A 22,504-nucleotide genomic window follows, 5' to 3' on the forward strand; every position below is an offset into this window, starting at 1 on the left:
GGGGGAAGAGAGGCACTGTTTATCACTGCCAAGGACGGAAGCAGTCTCCAACCTTTTCTTTAATAGCATCTATCGTATTCCTTTCCACCTCTCACGGGGTAAGCACTTTTATGTATAAATTACTATTATTATTTACCTAGGGAGCATGTGTATAGCAGCTGGCACAAATATTTTGGAGATTTCAGTTTAGATGTCAGTGTTCCTGCAAGCATTCATTCACATGAATGACCGAGGTGACCTCTCCATAATCTGATTCTTTAAGGTTTGTAGGTTTGCTGGAAACAAACTTCCTGTTAGCAAGATGAGTGTATGCTATCTGCACACTTCATTGCTTGTTTAGGTACATAAACGTGGACTCGACGCTCCCCACCCCCCCATTATTTCACAAGATCTTTTTGCACTTTCCTGTTCCATGGAGGACCCTCTGTACCAGAAAAAGCAGCAGAGACCATTTGAAGATGCAGTGTGACAAGGGGCTTTGCCAGCTCACAGCCAGGAAGTGGAAGCTGGATGAACTGCTTTTTTTTTTTTTTTTTTTTTTCTTTTTGTTTTCTTTTGAAGCAGGGTTAAGGTGAACTCCTAAGCGATTGTGGAGTGAGGCCCCACCTCTCCCAGCCTGATCTGCAAGCTCGGGTTACTGTCCCCGACCTGGTTCCCGGAGCCCGCAGTGAGCCTGACGCCCGCCTGCTGCCCACTGCCTCCGGCTCTGAACCTGCTGGCGAGCCGGGCAAAATAACCCCATTTGCAGAGCTCGGACCTTATTCTCAGAAAGATTTGCTGGAAAACACCAGGTCAAGTATGGAGTAGCACCACTGGAGAAGAGATTCAGCAACCGAACCGCTAGAAAAGGGTAGCTGAGCAATATAGTCCTTTCTTCTTCTTAAAAAAGTGTTTGGGAAAATCTGTGTCCTTCCTGTAGAAGCCGTCAGGGGCACGACTCTGGCAGTGATGGCTCTGACTTCACCTGCCTCTGCAAATGAGTCACGGAGTGTTATAAAAAGCAAGGACCTGCCAAGTCTCCTTTCTTGGAGCTGAGTGGAAATTTCAGCAAGCAGCTGCTCTTTCATTAGTTTATACTTTTCCTCTGCCCGTTTCTTGAAGAGGGCCTGGAATCCTAGAAACTTTGCAGCATAAAGGACCTGTTGCTATGTTTGGATAACTGCGGCTCAATCCTGGAAATGTCTATGTGTTTGGTCTAGGTCTGATTTTGATCTTCATGAGGAATCTCGGTGAAGCCTGGAAGGACGCTTAGGAAGATATTTGAGCAGGTTTGTAAGACTTTCAGGATCGGCAGTTTGATCCTATCAGAAATCAGGAACAGAACCTCAAAAATCAGATTAGCTTTCCTATACACCTGAAGAGGGATTCTCTTCATCTCTCCGATGCTGTTGAAAGATTTATGTTTTCTAGCTTTTCTCTGGAGTCACAAAAGACAAAAACTTATTTGAAAGTGAAATCAGCAGTAACAGATCCTGCGGGTACAGCCCGATTTTAGGAGTGGAAGTGGCTCGTTGTAGAAATCACGACTGTGGCAGCAGCGTAGCGTGAGGGCTTTGGCTACCTGTGAGCACGGCAGTGGTGTCTGTCTGTGCGTGGGGCTGTTCCCCTGTGCCGAGGGAAAGCCACGTGTGAGTTGTCAGGGTCAGGAGGAATGTGGTGCCAGATGGAAACAACATAAACAGCTGGGGGATTTCATCCGGGATTTCGAGTGAGGACGGGAGACTTTTGTTCTCGTAGCCCGCTCGTTCCGAAGGTGGTTTCGATACACCTACTCCTTCGGGGAAGGATTTCGCTTTGGAGTCTCGGTAGGTTTTGCGTGTGGCTTTTTTTTTTTTTTTTTTTCCTTTTGTCGGTGAACGCTTACGGTCACTTTAGACCACTCCCGTGTGCCAGCCCAGCTCCGGGGAGCTGCTCCCAGCACCTCTGCCTTTCCTGAGCGCCCCGCAAACCGCAGCGGGGAGCCCGGGGGGGGGGAGAGGATCGGCGGCCCCGCACCCCCGGCACCGCGCAGAGCCCGCGATGGCGCTGGGCGGCAGCAGCTCCGCCGCGGGGGGCTCCGCGGGGCTCCGCGCTGCCGGGGCCGGGGCGGCGGGGCCGGGGCCGGGGCGGGGCGGCGGGCCGGCAGAGGGAGCTGCGTTCCGTTCCGCTCCGCTCCGCGCCGCTCCCGGTGACCGGCGCCCTTCCCCGGCACTTTGTTGGCGGCGCGGAGCGGAGCGGAGATCCCGCGCCCGGCCCTGCCCGGAGCCCGGCGGCGGGGACGGAGCGGGGGGGGGGGGGGGGGGTTGGTGGTGCGTGGAGGGGACCCCCGGCCGCCCGGCGCGGAGCCCTGCGGCCGCCGCCGCCCCCCAGCGCGGAAGCTGCGCGACGCACCCGCGGGAGGAGGACGCCCGGGAAGGTAAGGGGCTGGCGGGGCCAGTCGCCGAGCCCCCCCCCCCCCCCCCCCCCTTTTTGTTCCACGACCTTAAAAGCCACCCGGGCAACCGCCCGCTTCGTAACATGGCGAACTGCGGGGCATTAACCCCGGTCCCGCCGGCGCGGGCTGGGCGGGCACCGCCGCCCTCCGCCGGGGCCAGGGGCCGCTGGAAAAACTCCCTCCCCCGGGGCTGTGCACGGCTCCGCTCACCGCGGCAGCCTTCTCCCGGCCCCCCCGTGGCTTCCCGGGCACGTATCTCTCCCGGTTGCGTACGTGTGTCCGTCCCTAGGTGTCCGTCCGTTTTTCTCCCCCGCCTTGCGGTATCGCGGCCGCCGCGCCAGCCCGCACCTTGCCCGCCGGGCTCCCGGGGGCGCCGGGGTGAGGAGCCCGCCAAGGGCAGCCTCCGTGCCTGCGCCCTCCTCCTGCCTCACCTCCTACCAGGTGACTTGCCTTTCTGTCCTTATTGTGGTATTTTTCCCTCCGGCGGTTAAGCTGGTTTTCCCAAAGCTGGCACGGATGGCTGGTAGCTGGTGAAGGGCAGCTTTTGGGTGGGATAACCCTGTTGCATGCCTGTGTTTCTTTGGTTCTCTGCCCTGCTGTCTTCCTTCCCTTCTATCTGCTAACTTTCCCTGCCGTTCTTCCCCTTTCTGCCCCTCTCATCGCCATGACATGCACTCCCTTATTGTGCATCATGCCAGCACACTAAGGATGACCTGGGCACACAGTGGAAAGCAGGTTTGTGGCTTTTTGTGCTGTGATCTAAGGTGCTCCTACCGCCTTCCCCTCGTAATCTCGCTAGGTCTGCCTTGTGTCCATGAAAAGTGAGATATTGCAGCTTCCACTAAACCCTAGTTTCAAGCCAGCAAGTAGCAGGCAATGGAAGGGTGGAACAAGTTTTTCTGAAGGATGTTGTTTGGGAACCATCCAACCCTCCCACTCAGAAACTGCACTTTGCCTTGGCTCATGGGTCTTATACCCTCCAGTTAAAGATGTGCAGCGGTATGACCTTTGGTGGAGCCTGCTTTGTTTACTTAACGTGAAGTGCTGAAGATAAAAGTATTACTGCTTTGTGTTGTGTCTGCTGAAATATTAACTAAATGATAGATCTCACGTGTCTTTGCAGCGTAGATCATAGTTTAATTGTGCTTCTCCTTCATCTTCAAAAATATAGTCCTCCTCCCTTCCTATTGACCATCTTTCTTCTCGTTTGTGATGGTGCAATGTCAGTATGTCAGCTACAAAAGTTGCTTACATGGGAGAACATAAAAATGACCATTTCTGTTGTTAGCAACTGGAAAACACTAAGTCAGCATTGTGTGACTGGCCTGCTTTCCATGGAGGACCCACGGAAATGCTGCAGCCCTTCCCCTCAGAGAAGTGGTCCTCTCCTAGGCCAGGCTAGAAATGGGTAGGTTGTTCCCTCTCAGTGAGCAGCGGGGACTGCAAAGAGCTTACAGGGTTTCCGAAGTGTAAGGGAGACGTGGCAGATCTCATCTTGATTCACAGTTCACAGTGAGTGTAGCGTTATTAGCATACAGGTATCGTCAGGTAACGAGATACTGTGCTCAGGGCTCCACGGGAGGTGGCTGGGGCTGCTGCTTGCATTTACTGGGGGAGGCTGTGGAAGTAGAAGTGGCTTTGGACTTTAATCGTCCAACTGGCTTGTACTGTCACGTACTCACAATGGTTGCAGTATTGAGTTAGGCCTTCTCATAGCTCCAAATTAATGTTTCTGATTAGATGTAATTTTGAAAGCGGCCAGAGCATCCCTTTAGATGTAGTTGGAGGGAGGTAACACCCCAGAAGCAACAACACCCAATAGCTGTTAGGTGCTGGGTTATATATAGCGATAATAGAGAGGGCAAGATTGATCTAAAGGTACTTAATTCCTTCTGCTGCGAAATGCGCAGATGGAAAAAGATACAGAAGCTTTGCACTTGGCGACAACTAAATTTGTGAAATATGATTGATTTTTCTTTCTGTCCATACTCTAGCTGTAAATGGCAAGTCAGTCACATTAACTGCTGCATTGTTTTCCCCCTTGGGTGCAAACTTATTAAAATCTAAACATCTGAAGTAAAATAATTGGTGCCTTGAGGGTCAGAATAGATTAAATATATAAGACCCTTTCTCTTCAGCTACTGCAGTGAGATAACAGACTTCAAGTCCACGCAATGAAGACTGAACTAATAAAGTTCTTGCTAACTTTGATTTCAGTGTCCGGCACTTGTTGCTCTTATGCTCCTAATTGCAATTCCTGCATCGCTCTGTCATCTTTAACAGTGAAAGACTGGCCAAAGGTATGAGATTTTCTTAAGACAGACCTTTCAGCTGTGCCAGGTGGAAAAGGGAGCCCTTTGGTCTGTGACCCCTCCAGACTCCTCTGCTGCGAGGCTGGTGGCCAGAAAGAAAAGACATTTAACACCTCGGAGATGTGTCGCTTGCAGTACAGCATGCGTGGCCTGATCCTAATATCTCTATTCAAAAGGAATTGGAAAGGTGCCTTGCTTGTGTGTGTGTTTTCTGCATGTGGATAGGTCTGTTTCTCACATTTCCTTTGAAACCAGGATTTCTTCTTGCTTTCTCACTTAACAGCATCTGGTTCTGTGTCTCCTTTGTCCATGCGGATCCAAAGTTTTCATCTTTCTAGTCCTGAGCTGGGTTCCCAAGGAGGCTAATCAGCAGCTCGTGGTTAGATGGCTTTTAACCGATTTTGAAGTCTCGGTATTTGTTTTGTGGTACAGAGTGCAGCATGATGCCTGAAAATACCCTTTTTCCTCATAGTAGGGCCATACTTACACAATACCTATTAAATTCTAAGTCACTAAAAATACCAGTGGTAACTAAACTAACAGTGCAGTTATATATTGAATTTCCACATTGAAAGGGAAAAAAAAAAAAAAAAAAAAAGGACTAACTGTCTAATTTCTTGTTTCCAGGGTTAGTTCTCTAGTTTTTCTTACATTAAATGCTTTGCATTACCAGAAACTAGAATTCCTGTTTTCAGGGAGGGCGGTAACTGCTGCCATTTTATCTCAACTCCAGAGTTAAACTCTGATTCATCCATCGATCTATTCATCCAACACACTGAATTTCTCATAGTTTCGTACAGATCTTGATTTAACCCTGATACCTAGGAATTTCAGTTTCCCACCCTAGATCTCAAGTTAGATCATGGCTGTTGTCTGAATTTTACGTTTTGCTGGGAACTTCAGCTATTACTGCAGTCCTGAGTGACTGCTGGGTTCCTCCCTCTTGTGCCCATAGATGACCTTGGGTATAAAGTAATTTAAAGTTTCATCTAAGTCAGTGAGACTACTCGGTGTGTGTGTAGAAAAGCATTTGCATAACTGTTTATAAAACAGAGCTAGCTGTTTATTAACTGAAATGGAAAGGTAAGACAAAGTGTCTTTTATAGCGTTTGATGCTCTGAGATCCTACATAATTCTGCTTGTTGCTTGGTGAGGTTAGTCACAGCCTTTTTGGAAAGACCACAGTGATGTGGGAAGAAGCAGCCTTCACATCTGTTTTATGGGGAGGGATTTTTGTTTTGTTTTGTTTTTAATTGCATGTCATGGACATGGGAGGGATACAAAAATGAATCAGTTACAAATGGAAACATTGTTAGCATTAGCTTTTGAGGACGTGTTTTCATTTTGAGCTGCGGCCATGAGCCCACAGTCACTAATGCATGCTTTTGATTTTATTCTGTAATGTCAGTTTAAATAACATTTTTAAATATTAGCCAGCTCAGGGCCTTGATTGCTACTAGTTGAATGCTTCCAGTCCTTTCTTCCCTTCCCTCTCTATGCTGCTGTCTCAGTAATTAAAGTTACTCATGCTGTGAATCTCCACAGGATTAAGAGTTGAAGTGGAAATAGCAAATTACAAATTACTTTGCATTTATTATCTTTGTCTTTTTCTGAATAGACTTCAGCAACCTTATGTATTCTGCATAGACAAAGTTAGCGGGTGACTCTAGCTTCAAAGGTACAGAGTTAGTATTTTCTATGGAATTTGTACATCTCTAAGTTATCCATTTCTGTGCAGTTTTCTGCTGTGTAGTTTTCTGATGCATAACAGGCATCTTCATTACTGATGGTGTGACAGGGGATTCTGCTTGCATTTGTTCTTAAACTTTTATTCAAGTTGGCATTTTGGCCAACCATGGAAACTGCTATGTTCTCTATAAAACTACGGAGAAAATCTAAAACCCAAACCTGTATAAAAATCTCTGGGTTGTGAAATTATGAACCCCGTGTCTTGTAACACTGTGAAACCTTTGAGTATTTCAACAGAATATTTAGAAAAAACTTGCCATTTTAAGAATGGTACGTATATGTTGAGTGAGAGTAGGTGTTATGGGTGTTTGGTAACTTAAAATAGGCTTTGTGTGGAGAGCTTGGTTTTTATTTATTTTTTACTTTTCAAGAATTCATTGGTTTTGCATGAGATAAATCCTTTATCTTTTAATAATCCAGTAGATTTTATAGATTACTACTGCAAGTAAGGGAACATCTGACTTCTTTCAAGCTTAGAGGAGCTGTATTCAGCTGATTTAATTGTGAAGCTGCCATAGCTGGTTCTTGGGGCAGGGGACTGGAATTTGCTATAGTTCATGGATGTTTCAGACTTAATCTAGTGCAAGAGTATCATTGTGAGCCTTAATACCTGTAGCTCAGGCATGTTTGTAACTGGAAAATAAAGGGATAACTCATGGGGATTTGTGTGTATTCCTTTGATTTCTGCTCTTGCACGTAAAAGAATTTTTAAAGATTTGACCAAGTAGAAATGCAAGCACCAGGCTTGCTTCTTCTTCCATCGGTACTCCTTTCTCTTCACCTTTGCCTTCCTGAAATTGGCTCAAGTGCAAAGAGAAGCTGAAAGTGCCTTGTTAGCAGTACGGTACCTTTTTGCTGTTCATTACTATAGGCCCAGACCCCTTAGGAAAGCAAAAAGATATTTAACATACCCCCCAAATCAGCTGCATAAAACTTGATCTAAAATACCATGAGAAATACATGAGATCACAGAAGTCCATTTGCTCTTCAGTACTTGCAGAAGCCTGGTGAGATCCAAGATTACCCCAATTTTATCCATGTTTTAACTTTAGGTAGAATGCGACATTGCTGGGATTTGTTCGCTTAATGCTCCTAGGGATTTGTCTTTCACCTGAAGTGTGAACTTTAGTTAATGAGCACTTTGTTTCGTTCTGGGGTTGTTGAGAGGACTTAATGTTAATTCAGCCCTTTGAATGCTTCTTTCATGAAGGCTGAGGATGCTGCTCTTCGTTCTGATGTACTCTTCCTTCTGCCGATGCCGCTGCTCTTTTTGCTGCCTTACACAGTGTGTCTGAGGTGGTGTCTTCTCTATTTCCTGAGTCAAAGATCTCTTTGTTTCCAGTGTAAATATGATTTGTAGTAATAAGCCTTTAGAAAGCTTTCTTTTTCTAATCCATAATGGATTTAACACTTGTTTAAGGGAGTTAGGTATCTGGTTGATGCAGGGATTCATTAAGAGCTCAGTGCCTATGAGAGCCCCAGTGTACATCACAAAAATATTTTGAATGTGCAGTTCTATTACTCGGAGCATATGACTGTGAGACCTTTGTACGAAGAGCGAGACATTCATCTAGCATGTTGAGTTCTTGACTGTAACTGAGCGCATATGACAATGATACAGTGAGGACTATGCAATGAAATTGAGTTACATCATGAGGAGTTTGTGATATCAAGTTGTAATAAAACTCAGCTTGATGACCTTCCATGCCATTTAAAAAATGACATGGAAAAGTCAGCCATTTATAGATGTGCCTTTAAAGTAATTTTCATCTTTGCACAACATGTCTTGAGAAGCCAGTGAGTGCATTATGCTGCCTTCAGTTGGAGATATAAATATACATCTATGTTTCACATTCAGAATTGGGTGGCACGCTGTGTGTTTAAATACACATTTTTCTTCTTCTTTCACTTCAATGTTATCTTGGGCTCACTTTTCCCAAAGTGGAATTACTTACTCTCTTCTCCACTTCTAGCATTATTTATTGCTTTGCAATTCTTCCTGTGCTCTCTCAACCTTGGTGCAATGTTTCATCTTTTCTGTTTCCTTCTCTTCCTGTACTTAAGGATAAAGAATTGTCCAGGGGTGAGGGCAGGGGGCTGGGAGGTAGGAGGGTGGAGTCTGTTCCTATTTTAGCTACAAACTTTGTTATGGCTAATAAATCCAGGCTAACTGGTAATTAGCCTCTTAGGGCTGTCTCACGTACAGAGTGAGGAATCTGGACTTTGCACCTTAGTGTCCATTAGTTAAATCACCCCTGTGTGACAAATGTCCTACCACTGCCAAAAAACAAACACAGTTTCCCCATTGTAGTCATTGTTCCTCTTCTCACGGTTGCTTCTGTGCTAAAGAACTGCTGCATTTTCATTCTTACCTTCAGCCTTGGTCTCTGTACTTCTTCTGGCTCAACCTGGCCCCTGGGTGAACTCCTCATATTTTCCTTCCTTCTCCACTTGCCCTAGCCCTGTTCCTCCACCATCTTCCATATTCTGATCAATCCTGCCCTTGAATCTTGACATAAATTTTGTCTCCTGTTTTTTTTTTTTTCTTTCTGTTTCTCTATTTATCCCCTAAGTTTTCCCTACCCTTTTTTGCTTTACTTCACTCTTCAGTTGCACATAGTGCTCTGTGTCTAGCTTCACAGAGTGCACTTCACACCACTTCTTGCAGTAAATCTTTTTCTTGCTCACAAACCAACTCTTTTTGCCCTTTTGTGTCATTAGTCTTTATTCCAGCATCTTCTGAAATGCATTTCAGATCCATTGATCTCAGTGGGACATATCATATGTGAAATTACATTGGTAGTCAAGTCTGTGGGATAGGGTTTTAGAAGTAATGCCTTTTCTAAAGGTTTAATGCTGTGTATTTTGCCTAGGCAATAATTTTAAGCTCACTTCAAGAAGTTCTAGAGCTCAAGACCTGAATAGTAGGTGTTAGAGTGTGTGTAGGCATTTGTTTTCCCTTTGTGAGTGAGGTGTCTAATACACACAAAGAAAGTCTGTTCAGTCAATGTCTTACTGAATATGAATGTAAGATATTCTCAGAAGTGCCTTTCAGTACGTGGTGGCATTTGTTCTTTTTTACTTAGGATATACAGTTTTTCTCACTTTTTATATTAAAGCTAAATGTTGACATGCAAGAAAAAGAAGTGTTTGTATGCTTCTTAAATAGTGACGGAGCAGGATACAGCCCTGGAGGAGAAGCAAGTTGCTGTTGAGGCCCAGTCTTGGTGGTGACCGACTGAAGTCAGGTTTGTGCAGCTTATCAACAGTTTGACTTCTTCAGAGGGTCTTGGACGGCCAGGTTGGGGGGCTGGCAGGTGAGATGGGCCTGCTGGCCTGTGCAGTCCGGTGTTTTGTGCCCAGCACCAGTGAGTAGCTCAGAGCAGATGGCAGCAGTGAACGACGTCTTCCCAGGAAAAGTGTTTGCTGACTTTTTTGAAGGGGGTGGATGCGCAGAGCATGAGAGTTTGTCCATTGTATTCTTTGAGTATTTTAAACTGTACGTTTATAACTCTGAAAGTCTTGTTCAAAGAGATCTCCATTCCCTTTTTAAAAATCACCTACAGATCTTTATTTTGGAGACAGCTGTTTTGTTTCTGCCTCAGTTTTCCTATTTATAAACAAAAAATGTATCTATCTCTTAGGAGTTCTGTGAGGCTTAATTAGCAAATGTTTATACAGCCTTTTGAAGATATAAAGCACCATATAAATGCTAAGTAGTATTATTATTACCACCAGCTGCTTTGTTGTAATTGCAGTAATAAAGGTTTCAGCGCTGGTGGTTGTATTATCGTTGTTCTAGATACAGTTTTTGTGAATGCTGGAGACGTTGAGGGTGGTGGTGCAGACCATACCGAGGTACAATGTGTGGGAGAGCTGAGGGAAGCTGTGCTTGCAGCTACAAAGTCTTTGTGAAGGACTTTTTTTTTTTTTTAAATAAAAAGTCCATAACTTGGAAAGAATAAAACCTTTTCTGCAGTATGCCAACATTTACAAGTGGCAGGACTAACTGGGGGGTGGTCTGTGCTGTGCAGTGTCTTACCTGATGAGGAATGATCTGGCAGCTGTTGCATTTGTGACATTGGCATGTAAAAGAAGGGATTCTTTAGAGATGATTGATAATTGGTGGTATAGGAAAAGAGATGTGGTATAAATCACAATTAGCTTTTAGGATTTTTTTTTTTAGGTCTACTTTTGTAAAACATCCATGACTTAATGCTGAGCTATTTTTATTAATGTTCTTGTGCTTATCTCGCATAACCAGCTTGTTAAAAGAGGATATGAATACTTTTTAAGCCTCTGACTTATAAATTGTGAGAAAGAGAAAAGAAGATTGATTCCAACAGGCTTGAAGGTAGATTCATTTCTCTTCTAGTTAATAAAATGAGAGAGGGGGAAAAAATTAAACTGAAGACTTAGTGGGCCAATCAGTTTTAGCCAGGTAGAAAATAATTTGATTTAGGTCTAACGTACAATTTAATTGTAAAACTTTCACCTAAAAGAAAATAAATGTAGGGGAATTCTGTTTTGGTAAATTGATGATAATATCTCCAAGTCATTTCTGCCTGAAGTAATAAGGGTATGAAAAAAATAAAGTAATAACAAAGGAACACTGAGGGGGAACAATTATTTTGCTAGCGTCTCCTGAAGATCTGAGGGGGTTACTGGGTTGCATTATAAGAAGAATATTATGCTGCTGCAATGTTGGATAGGATTGATAATAATTGTGCTTTGAAGAAAACTTCTCTGTTCTCTTTACTGTAAACATCTGAGATAAGATGGAATAGTTTGGAAGAGCGCAACACCTTCTGTGAGTTCTTTCAGCCTTCTTAATTGCTTGTTACGAGAGCTCCATGTGAATACTGTTGTTAGATATTTCTGGTGATTTTTAGGGGGTTCTAATTTACTGAGTCAGGCTGTCAAACTGCCTATAACAAGTGATCTGTTTCTAATTGTATCTTAATATCTAGTATAAGGCTTATTTAAATTGCTTGGGATGGTTCCTAATAGCTTCTGTATCAGTTCTAATTATGAAGACCTGAATCAGTTAACACATTAAAGAGATTGCATAAATCTGGATCATGGGCACCGTGTGTTCATGGTGGCTGCCCTGCAAGGACTTTTAAAACAGAAATGATGCAAAGCAGGGAACTGATTCAGTCCTTTATGATTATGTGTAAGCAGAATTTCAGACAACTTTGAACATCATTAAACAGCAAGAAGAAAAGACACTAGCCTTACTTTTTAATATTTTTAATTTTGGGGAAATCCTATTTTAAAAACAACCATAACATATATAACCACAAAGTCCTTCTGCATAGAAATAGAAGCAGTTTAAGCACACAGAGGTAGGCAATATAACCCTGAGGCCCGTATGGAGATGTCCCAAATGCTGGGTGATAGGTTCAGAAAATGTTGCTTTAGCTGCTTAAAATATTTTCAGTAGCAAAGTGGAAGGCAGTTTGTAGTGTTGTATTAAAGCTGTTCTCTCTTTATTGTGTGAGACTGGTGACACCTCATTTTGAATAAAAGTCTGTGTTTTCTTGAGAGCTGTAGGAAAGAGCAACTGTTTTATGCTCCCTGCATACAGCAGTACAGTGATTTGGTAGGAATTTATTTTTCTGTTATCCTAGACTGTAATATATAGTAGTATAATAGCTGTCTTTTGAAGTACAGAAAATCTGCCTAAGCAGCAATCATTTTAAAGTATAATATGAAATGCTGTTTTAATAAGGCTTGCTCCTTGCACTTTTTAAGTACAAGGGAATGTGTGTGTTAAAACCTTGCTAATACTTCATTTGCACAAAGTATTTGGCTCATTCCCTAACTGTCAAGGAATTAATGGTGTGCTTCAATAAGATCTTGTATTACTAGACTGTAATTATTTTTATAAGAGATTCTATGCTGTATTTGATAGTGCTTTATGAATTATTGTAATAAACAAAATGAAATTACTGTTGTCAAAACATATGAGCAAAGTAATCTGATTCCTATTTTCGTGTACTCACGGGCTCAAGAAATTAAGTGATTTCCAGCGGGCTTCCAGGCTGTTCATACAAGTTGGTGAGGTTTGCTGTGTTGTATCGTTTTGCTTGTGCTTGTGACAAGTTAAACAATGGTGTAGCTGACAAGAAGCAACTCCATTGACAAGATGACAACGTGTCTCCTGTACTTCTTCCGTTGGCCTTGTACTTGAAAAGGGAGCAAAAAGACAATGGGTATCTTGGCTCACTTAATGAATTCAGGTCCTCATCTGAACCATGACGGCATGACCTCTGGCAATTATTGTATCGTAACAGACTTTGAATTAAGTTATTCAGAGGAGTGCCTACAGCAGAGATGTTAGGACAGTGCAGGCATATGCAAGCTGATTTAATTGTACTCTCCCAGTAGGCTACAGTTGCATGGGACACAGTGGACTCCTTGCCTCTTGGCTGGGGACAGAGGTCCTTGCTGCCATGGTTAGACCAGGTCCAGTACCCAAACCTGGGTATGCTGTCTACGCAGTAGACACATTCTCTGTCTACATGCTTTTCTGGAGATCTGCACCTAGCTAACACAGACTATACAGAAGATAGTACATACCATTTGTTTTTCAGGCAGATAGTCAGTGGGATAAAATTTCAACTTCAGAATATCCACCTAAGATTTTTTTTTTTTTGGTTTATTACAAATATTCATATGGTCATAGCTTCTGCAGATCTTAGCCAGTGACTGCAGGCTCACTGTACTAGGTGCTCAACTTCAAGAGAATTGTATTATTTAAACATTGTGTCTATTTTTAAGTCAAGTAATCTATAAAACCTGTTTTAAAGCCACAAGGGATCATTACATCATCTATTTTGACCTCCAGACTGTATGAAGAAGGAGATTTTCTGCCTTTCTATTTCTGGTAGAAAAATATAAACCAAAGTGTCTTGTCCTTCGACTCTGAGGAAGATAGACACAATAATTTAAACTACCTGCCTCTGGCAGACATTGGCATTTTTCACTAAATACATTAGTAAATTTTTAGTGGCTCTGTGTTTGGGTTGTGTGAATGCCAGTATGTGGTGCTACCCTCTAGATGCTGTTGTTTGCATTCATATATGTATTTTTTTGGCACGTAGCAGATGCGATTCAGATTTCCTCCTCTACATGTAGACCTTTTCTCCCAAAACCTCATAGGCTAAAAGCAGATGATGCTGGAACCTGTACTTCTTTCACTTCATGCTTCAGTGTATAAATTGCACAAACTCAGATCACTTTCTGAACCACTATATACTTCTCTACATAATCATTTTTTTGCTCACATGGCAGACTGAGATACTTGGTTGCAAAACAGTTTCTAAGAGTTAAAGGCTATATTACTCTGTAGGAGAAATCCATGGAAGTGTTGGGGAGGTCTTGTATAGGTTCACCTTGATATTTAAGGGTCTCAAGGCCTTTCTACCTCGTAGACCAGGGTGATGGTCTTGTACAGCAACTGGGATGTTCAGATGCATGCTGTGCTAGTACTCCCAATAATGCCAGCAGTAATTCTTTTTCTCCATGGTTGTGTCTCCCTTATGGCTGCTACTGAACAAGATTTGCAGATGTCACTTCAGGCATTTTAGTAAATTGAATCCATAAAGACTGTGTGGGAACGTGTCACAAGTGATGCAAGTCCTCCTTGGTCTTAAAACCTCCCTCATAGAGCATTAGTGCAGTGACTTCTTTAGGATGTAAAGAAAAGCGCATGGTAATTTTACAGATGACCTTGTTCTTTATGTGCTCCCTGCATGCCTCCCCTGTGTGAGACTCTTGCTTCTAGTAATGAGGAAATGTCCTGAGACAGTGTTGTTGCCATGATGACATAAAACAATGGAGACTTCCAGATATTCCCCTTTTCTTACCCTGTGATAGACGTGCCTTCAGGGATCAACTGACCTTAAATATGATGTAGATCTGGAGCTTGCGGTCATTTTGTTGTATAGATTTTTTTTTTTTTTCATAGGCATTGGAATGGTGATGTTGCACTCACTGATTAGAAAACATATGTGATTAGCATTCTTAGCCTAAATGTACACTCTTCACTTTGGACACATGTTCCCCTTAGAGCTTCTAGAAATGCACTGAGTCACTGTTCTAGCAGAAAAAAAGAATGCAGAGCTTTTGCCTTTCTTTTTTCTCATTTATGCCTTTAAGGCAATATGTGTATGTATTCTGCACAGATAGTTTTTCAGTTTCTTTCCAATTTTACAGCAGCTGTGCATTTTGTTTTCATCTAGGTCTACTGTCTTTCCTAGGAAAACCACATCTGGTAATGTATATATTGTACATAATGTACATACTGCTGTCTTCAGCAGTTGATATGCTCCAGACATACAGTTCATGCACTGTGAACCTGATGGAGCATAGGCTTTGGTGTACAGTAGTACTCAGATGTTTGTGGCTTAACAAAAGGTCTTCTCCCCCTTCCCTGGATGTAGTGAACAGAAATCTTTTGTTCCAAAACTTACCAAGAATTGCTTAAGACCTACTCTGACATGTTTGAAGATACTCTTCAGCTCTGTTGGAAGTGGTCACCGATAACGCTCGGTAGCAGTGTTTGTGAAGGAGTTGCCCTCAACTGCATGGGAGAGTGTTGATTCAGGATCAAAAATTTGATCCATAAATACATATTTGTTCCACTGGTATTAATGCGTCAACTTGTCTGTCTGCCTGTTGTTTAACTTAAACACTTGTGAGGTTGAGGCCCCAAATCTCAAATTAAAAAAAAACCAACAACCCACAACAAACAAAAACCAAAACAAACTTCAAGAAAATTCAGGTGCTTTTTTATTAGTAGAAACTTAGATCATTTGGAAACAATTTAAAAGAATTTGTCACCATTCTTGTTATTTTTTTTCTGTCCTCATCTTACTGTGAGACACATCTTTTATTTGAAGTGTGTATTTTAAACAAGTGCTATGTTTTCATGAAAACTGCTGGGCAATGCCTAACTCCAGACATAAAAGCAAATAAACCAAGAAATCCTCTCTGTTTATCTGAGATGAGAGGGCTTTTTTTAAGAAAAAGAGGGAGAGAAGATATAAAACTAACTAATGGTCTCCCTTGTCTCTCTTTAATGTTCCTTATTGTTCTTCTGCAGTCCTCCGGAATTACTCTATCTCATTGGTATGTCACTGGGATATGAACTACAAAGAAATCTTGACATGCTACAGTCTTTAGACTACATTGTGAAGAGAGGCTGAAAGTGCTACAGTACATTGTTTCATATAGGTTGATTCTGATTTTACTCTGTTCAGCTGTCGGTTTCAGATGAGAGGTGGAAATTCAAAGATTGATGTGAGTGTTCAATGACAGATAATGTCTTCTGAGTGCTTCCTGAACCCTGGTGAAGTAAATGTGAGGATTAACAACTTTGGTTTGGGGCTGTTCATTTTATAAATAGATGAGATCTCTTGCGTGCAGGGTTGGCTATTTAGGATTTCTGGAGCTAATGAATGAAATATGGCAGCTCATCCTCAATTTTACTACTCAGTATTGTCTCAAACAAAACTAAGCAAATTTTACTTGTTGAAGCTCTTCTTTATTGAAATCCATCACAATTTCCAGTTGCTTGCTAGGTTGAAAAATCAGCTGTCATATTTCAGTAATGACATTATAGAGGTATGCGTACTAGCAGTGGTAAGTGATGTGAAGGTGAAGAAGTGGAGTCTGTTGACTTGGGAAGGAGTGGAAAGGTGATGTATGGGGGCTTATTTCACCTTCATTATAAACTTTAGTATGTGACTGTTGAGAGTTACAAGAGCTTTCAGGGTTCCTTACCATGAGGCACTTCAATTTGTTTTCAATCAATTCTTTCACTGTCTAGACTTACCCCTGTAAAGGCTAATAGTCAGATGGGAAGTACATCACTAATTTTTTTGCTTATGAACTTTGTGTTTTCCATAGCATCCACTGTATGGATGGAACAAAAGCAACCAGTTTTGTTTCCATATATTTTTACAGTCTCCAGATCTTTTGTGCTGACTGCAGACCTGTATTGCTAGCTACTCGACAGTGAAAGCCACAATGACTGCCCCAACGACCCTAGAAAATTTAGTCTCCAGCCATGATACCAGGTGGGGCTATGACAATGATAGCAAACAGAGGTCTGGGGTGGGGAATGTCAGTGCTGTGCATAGGAAACCAGAGCTTGTAGCTTTTATCCCTCTTTTGCAAAGCCCTGGGATTCTTCTGTTATCTTGAGTTCAGTTTGCTAAGTCTTGTGAAAACAATTAACTGGCTCACCTCCAGTACTGTGATTTTATCTTGAATTAATAGTAAGTTGTCTTTTCTCACAAAGACAAGTACTTTTGTTTGAAACTAAAATTGCTTTATCTTCTTGGGGATTCTAACATGTTAGCTAACGCATTAAATACAGTAGGCTTTTTTTCCATAATAATCCTTTTGCTACCAGGCCCTTTGATCTGCCCTGGATTTTAATGAGTCATTTAAAAACAGATATCTATTTTGTCAATTTGACTATGATGCTCTTTCTCAAATCAGTTACCATTTTGAGAATGACATCTGAGTCTGCCTATGTTTCTGCATGACTGGAAACTGTCACTACTCATTTAAACTTATTAGTACTGGAAATGGATATGCTGGTTCATCTAACAGGGATGAAACATGAGGCACCAGCATTCAAATTCAAATGTTGTTCCCAAGAGTAAAGGAAGAGGTGACTGTAGTCATGAGAGCTTGGACAATTAGGGGTCAAAGATGTGTTGTAGCTCAGAGAGGTGTTGGGCTCTTTGCCTACGTGTTGCTAAAAGCAGGTTGTGGCATTGTTGGACAATTCAAGAAAATACCGTGTTTTAAGATAAAAGTTTAGCAGAAATGCTTTGGCGGAATATTGTACCATGGAAGACAATAAATTTTGCTCTCAAGAGGAACCTAAATTGAGATTACTCATTTTGGGGAGGGGGGATGAGCATTTGAGAAATCAGACTTTTAAGAGGGCACATGTAAAGCACTGACTGAAAGCTAGAGCCTCTGTAATGGTTCTTGAGAGTCCACATGTATTCTGAAGTTATGCAAAATGATTCTTAAAAATACAAACCTGAAAAATGAAGGCCATGACCCTCCATCTATCTTTTAAAGGTCCCAAAACACTCAGGACACATGAGCACTGCTGGCACATGGTCACCTTTCTCATCTTAAAAGGGCTGAGAGCCAAAAGAGCAAAAAGAGGCAAAAGGAGTCCCTGGGTGACTTGAACTGTAACTGGCCCTTAACGTGACACTGCTGCTGCTCTTCTTAAAAGGCTGTAACATGTGATCCTGTATATTTGAATTTCTTCATTATTCTTCCACTTTCTTATATCTAAATATATGCCCAGAACAGAGATTATTTTTCCCTATCTTTTCTCTCACTCCTGTGCCTAAATACAAGCCCAGAGCTTGCTTGTAATAGGAGTAATTTGATTGACAGTATCTTCACCATTTGAGACTAGTGGTGTGCTAAAATGAACAACTGGCATTTCCAAAACTGTAAAACTGACCTGACAAAGTGTGATTTTTTTTTTTTTCCCATTTTTTTTTTCTTTCTTTTTTTTTTTTTTTTTCCCTCTTCCTCTCTCTCGGCAAGTTATAGATGTGTCTTAATTCTGATGCTGTCATGCAGTTATGTCACTGGCTAACATTTCTGCAACCTATAGAGAACATACACTCTGGAATGTTTACCTAGTCAATTGGTAAACAGAACTTAAATGATACAGTAATAAATTAATATTGTTTTAACCTTTTCCATTTTCCCTAAGTAGAGTTCAGACTACAGCAGCAATACAATGATTTTGTCTGAAGTGGATGGCTGATAGACAGTACAAAGGTCACTTTCAAAGTGATGGGAATGGTTAGGACAGACTAGATGTTACTAACGAATTTGTGACTTCCATACTATCTCTCAGTAACCCATTTATTTCTCTGTAACAAACTAAGAGTTGTGACTGTCTTCTTAACCACCAGCCTTTTTCATCACCCCTTTCCTAAGAAGATAACAGAAGTAAAAGGGGCTGTGTATGTACTTAAAGGAGAGGGGGAAGTCTTGATGGGGATGAATTATTAGGAAATATTTTTACATTAGTAAGAATAATTCCTTCTTCTTTGATTGTTTTATGCTTTTTTTTTGCCAAGCTCTAATCAAAAGGGGCTTGTTTTTTAAGATGCGAGCATCTCCCACATGCAAGAATGTGACGGCTGCTCTCTTTCTTCTTCTCTGTAAGATGTTCTCTTTTATTTTGGGTGATGTTTTACCACTCATTCTGTGGTAGGGCTGTGGGCCAACGCTGTCAGTGCCCCCAAGCACTCAACAGCGCAGAGCATGGGCTGGATGGCAGATCATGGGCTGGGTGCCTCTCTGAGCTTGCAGCTGGATTGAATTGTGGTGTTGGGTTTGGGTTTCTGTACAATCTAGCTGTGGGGTTTAGCACCATCTGTGAGCTCTTTGTAGACAGCAGTGGGTCTCCTGTTCTGGAGTACATTTGGGTGAGATAGAAGAGAGGCCAGGAGGGACAGCAACCCCTGTTGCTGGTTGTAGGTGTCACGTTGGGTCAAGATGCACCAGGACTAATTCATAATGCCAAAAATCGTTTGTAAGAGTCTTTCTCACCATGGTCAGATCCCACTAGCTTGCAGCATTCAACTTCTGTAGGCTTTTTGCTAGGTATATTGGGACATCTGTAAATACTTATTCAGTTCCAGCTGGTAGCTCCCTGTTGCCTGCTTCTCAACATCAGTTTATTTGTAGCATTGAGTGATGGCTGTGGCGCCTATGGGGTAAAAAATAAAGAACAGATGGATCTTTCCTGAGCCCAAACTGCCTTTGGGCCCTGTTCATGGTGGGTTTTCACATGACTTTGTGAGAAGTAAGAAGCCATTTTCCTAAATCAGGGAGTGGAAAACTCCATAGCTTCCATTTGCCAGGATATTGTGAGGTGATTTTTTTTTTTTTATTTTTTTCCCCCTCCCAGAAGCACAGGGGGAATCTAGTTCTCAAGTAATATGGCCAGTTCTTTGCCCTTGGAGAATATTCCTCTACAGATTTTAGAGGTTATTTTTGTTTTGTTTTGCTATGGTTTTTTTTTGAGCGAGCTTAGTAAACAAGTTGAACTTGCTCAAGGCTAGAGATACAAAGAGATTTAGGGTGGTAACCTGAGGCTTTATTCTGAGACATGTTTGCAGACCAGCTCTGTTACCAACTTGGAAGCCATAGATAATTTATTTTCTCTGTAAGTGTCCCTGAAGGGGAGGCAAATGGAAAGTATTTCAAAAAACAAGGCCCATAGCTGGCTTTCAGCCTTTCCCAGAAGTGGAGGAGAGGGAGTTATTAGGAATGTCCACAGCTCTTTTTTTTCTTCTCTTTTATGATCTTTGATAGTTGGGAGTGGGGTAGTATTTTACGTAGTTATAATTAGAAATCTGTTGTTAATGCTTTGCATCTCAGTCCTGACTTGAATGCAAATAACCGTTCGGTTAGGTAGAATAGGTATAGTTTATACCCTCAGGACACTGATTGGGAGTAACTGTGTAAGGCCATAGATATTTCCTTTCCCTCATGCAAATTTAGCAGGAAACATTTCCCTAACCTCCTCCTTGTTCTGCAGTCTTGTTTAACCTGGAACATAAAGGAGTGAAACAAGGGGTTTGGAACAGTTTAAAAAGGGGAAAAATAAGAAGTACAGACTCTTTCATAGAAATCTTTTCTTCCTTGGTACAAGCTAAGGAGAGAGCTCCTGCATCTGCTGCTTTGTCCCAGTGCTTGTGCTGGGAAGTGCTCAGCTGGGCTTCATGGCTTGGATGAGGAGTTCTCCATCGGGCTGTGGGAGAGGAATGTGATTTTCAGCCCTGGTTTTGCAAGGAAATTCACAGCGAAAATAATACTGGAAACTGTCAAATCACAAGGGATTTGCAGATTTCTTAAAGATAGTATGCCAAGCTAAAGTTAGATTTTTAGGAACTGTCTAAGAATTGTTACATGGGGAAATGATTACTTTCATGTCTGGCTAGAGGACTGCCAGCTTTCAGACTGTCAAGAAGAATCCACATGTAACCTGAATAACACATAATCATGTCACGCTGGAACTTAAAAATATGATTACAGGGCTGACAGGCTCTTTGTTGTATCAGCATTGTGTGGCTGTAGTGCAAACAAGAATGCACTTCAAGTACCTAGGAAAGAATTAGACTGAAAAATATGTAATGTTTTTAATTCTGTGAATTGTTATGTCTCTGAGTAAGTCATGTATGCAAAACATTTTTACTTCCCTCAGGAAGGCAGGTGATTAAACATGATCAAATTTTCCTGTTGCTGCAGTATTTTTGCAGCATGGTAATAAGCATTTATTTTTTTTAATTCATCTGTGCCCATTGTTTGATTTTGCCCACTGAAAGCAGTCTTCATTTCTGGCAGTCTCATGTAAATCAGTAGCATTTTGGGGACAAAGCTTCACCATGCTATAGCTACTCACTGCAGGACCAGGGAGGAGATAGCTAAATTCCCAGCTGCATGTTGACAACACTGTGGTCAAAGCTTTTTTTCCTTGGTCTCCTCAGCAGCCGTCTCACCACGGCTGGTATTGGTTATTGGTATAAATAATGAGCGGTTAAAAAAATGAACCAAGTGACTTAAACTCTCATTTCTATAAATATAGTATCTTCCTGCCTAGTTTTCCCGAGAGAATTTGTTCTAATGTTGTTTGCCCTACAGTGTGGCGTGTATTAATCTCACTATTTTCACAAAGATACAGCAAGTGATCTTGTGAAGTCACTGGCCCAGCGTCAATACTAAGCAAATATTTGCCTGGTTAATTTATTAATAATCTACATGATAAAACTTAAAGCTCTTACAGACAAGTGCATAGGTGTTTTTACACTGTAGGTGGAACATGTCATCTCTCAGTGGAACAGCTACCTGAGTCTCAAGTAGCAGAAGATAATGTGCACAGACTGAGTACTTTATCTTCATTTTGCTGCTGTACTTGAAGTCATCTGGCATCTACATTAATTTCCTATAAGAAAGATTTAGAACTTTGAAATCCTGGCCCGAGCATCATTATTCTGAAGTAACTTAATAAATTGGCTTGTAGCCTTTCCATCTCATGGCTGGTTGAGGTCCTGAGGCAATATTTAGTATAAGAGAATAAGCAGTGCTCAAGTTAACACGATCATCTCTTATGCAGAAAGATGCATTTATGCCCTTCAAGACAAAGGACCTTTTCACTGTACATCCAGCTATTATTCTGTTAATTCTTTGCAGAGAATTGCCACATCTTTGTTTTCCTTTGCGTGGGGAAAGAGTTTAGCATGTTCTCACTGAAGAGCTCAGAGTTTGAAGCCATGACACTTATGTGAGGATTAACCTTTTTAAGGACTTGAGGGTCCTCATGGAATTGCCTGAAGCCTGTTAATCAAAGATTGAATTCTCAGCCTAATATGTTAGTTATGTTTGTCCAATTCCGAGAGGGCCAGTAAATCAAATTAATTTAAGCCTGTGATGGGAGGGGCCAAAAAAAAAAAAAAAAGAGTTGTAATATTGTAGAGATTAACGCTTGAAAGGATCATTAGACAAGCAGATAGTTACTTTTCAGTAATGTAAAAATGTAAATATATTTTAAAGTCACATTTCTGTAATTGGAATTAGGTTTTCAGTAATACACTGACTACCATGCTTTTCTCTTCATAGGAAGAGTATTTTTCCAGACCAGTAAGTTAAAAGCTCATTTGATAAGCCTGTCTTGTCATACTAAGCCTGTATATTGTTTTGATCAAATTTGCATATGTAATAGTAGCATTAACATTAGAAACAAAATTCCTGCGGTGGATGTCTCCATATGCTAGAAGAGGACAAAACTAGGAGTGATAAAGATGGTAGTCACTTATATGTGTGGTTTTTGTATCTATTCATAAGTTGACTTAAATATTCCATTTAAATACTGCGCTAGGAATCATTAAATGTGTGAGACCATGTGGAATTACTTAACGTCCTGAGGATGTTGCATTTTATCAAAAAAGACATCAGTTTT

At 41.7% G+C, this 22,504-nt stretch overlaps 1 protein-coding gene across 6 annotated transcripts in view; it reads left to right on the top strand.

The window, feature by feature from the left end:
- The first annotated feature begins 401 nt into the window (after positions 1–401).
- The window catches only part of EPS8 (epidermal growth factor receptor pathway substrate 8), a 135,625-nt gene continuing 113,522 nt past the window's right edge, over positions 402–22,504 (top strand). For 3 of the 6 annotated variants that reach the window (XM_042795433.1, XM_032986263.2, XM_042795435.1), the window contains exon 1: positions 2,279–2,395. The gene's annotated coding sequence lies outside the window, so the exon portion shown is untranslated. Of the gene's footprint in view, positions 1,269–1,319; positions 1,806–2,278; positions 2,396–22,504 lie in introns of those variants that run through there. The other 3 variants (XM_032986262.2, XM_032986261.2, XM_042795434.1) reach the window with 3 other exon arrangements.

The sequence above is a fragment of the Tyto alba genome, unplaced genomic scaffold (genome assembly GCF_018691265.1).
Source record: "Tyto alba isolate M040663 unplaced genomic scaffold, T.alba_DEE_v4.0 Super-Scaffold_21, whole genome shotgun sequence".
In the NCBI taxonomy this organism is placed as follows: Eukaryota; Metazoa; Chordata; class Aves; order Strigiformes; family Tytonidae; genus Tyto; species Tyto alba.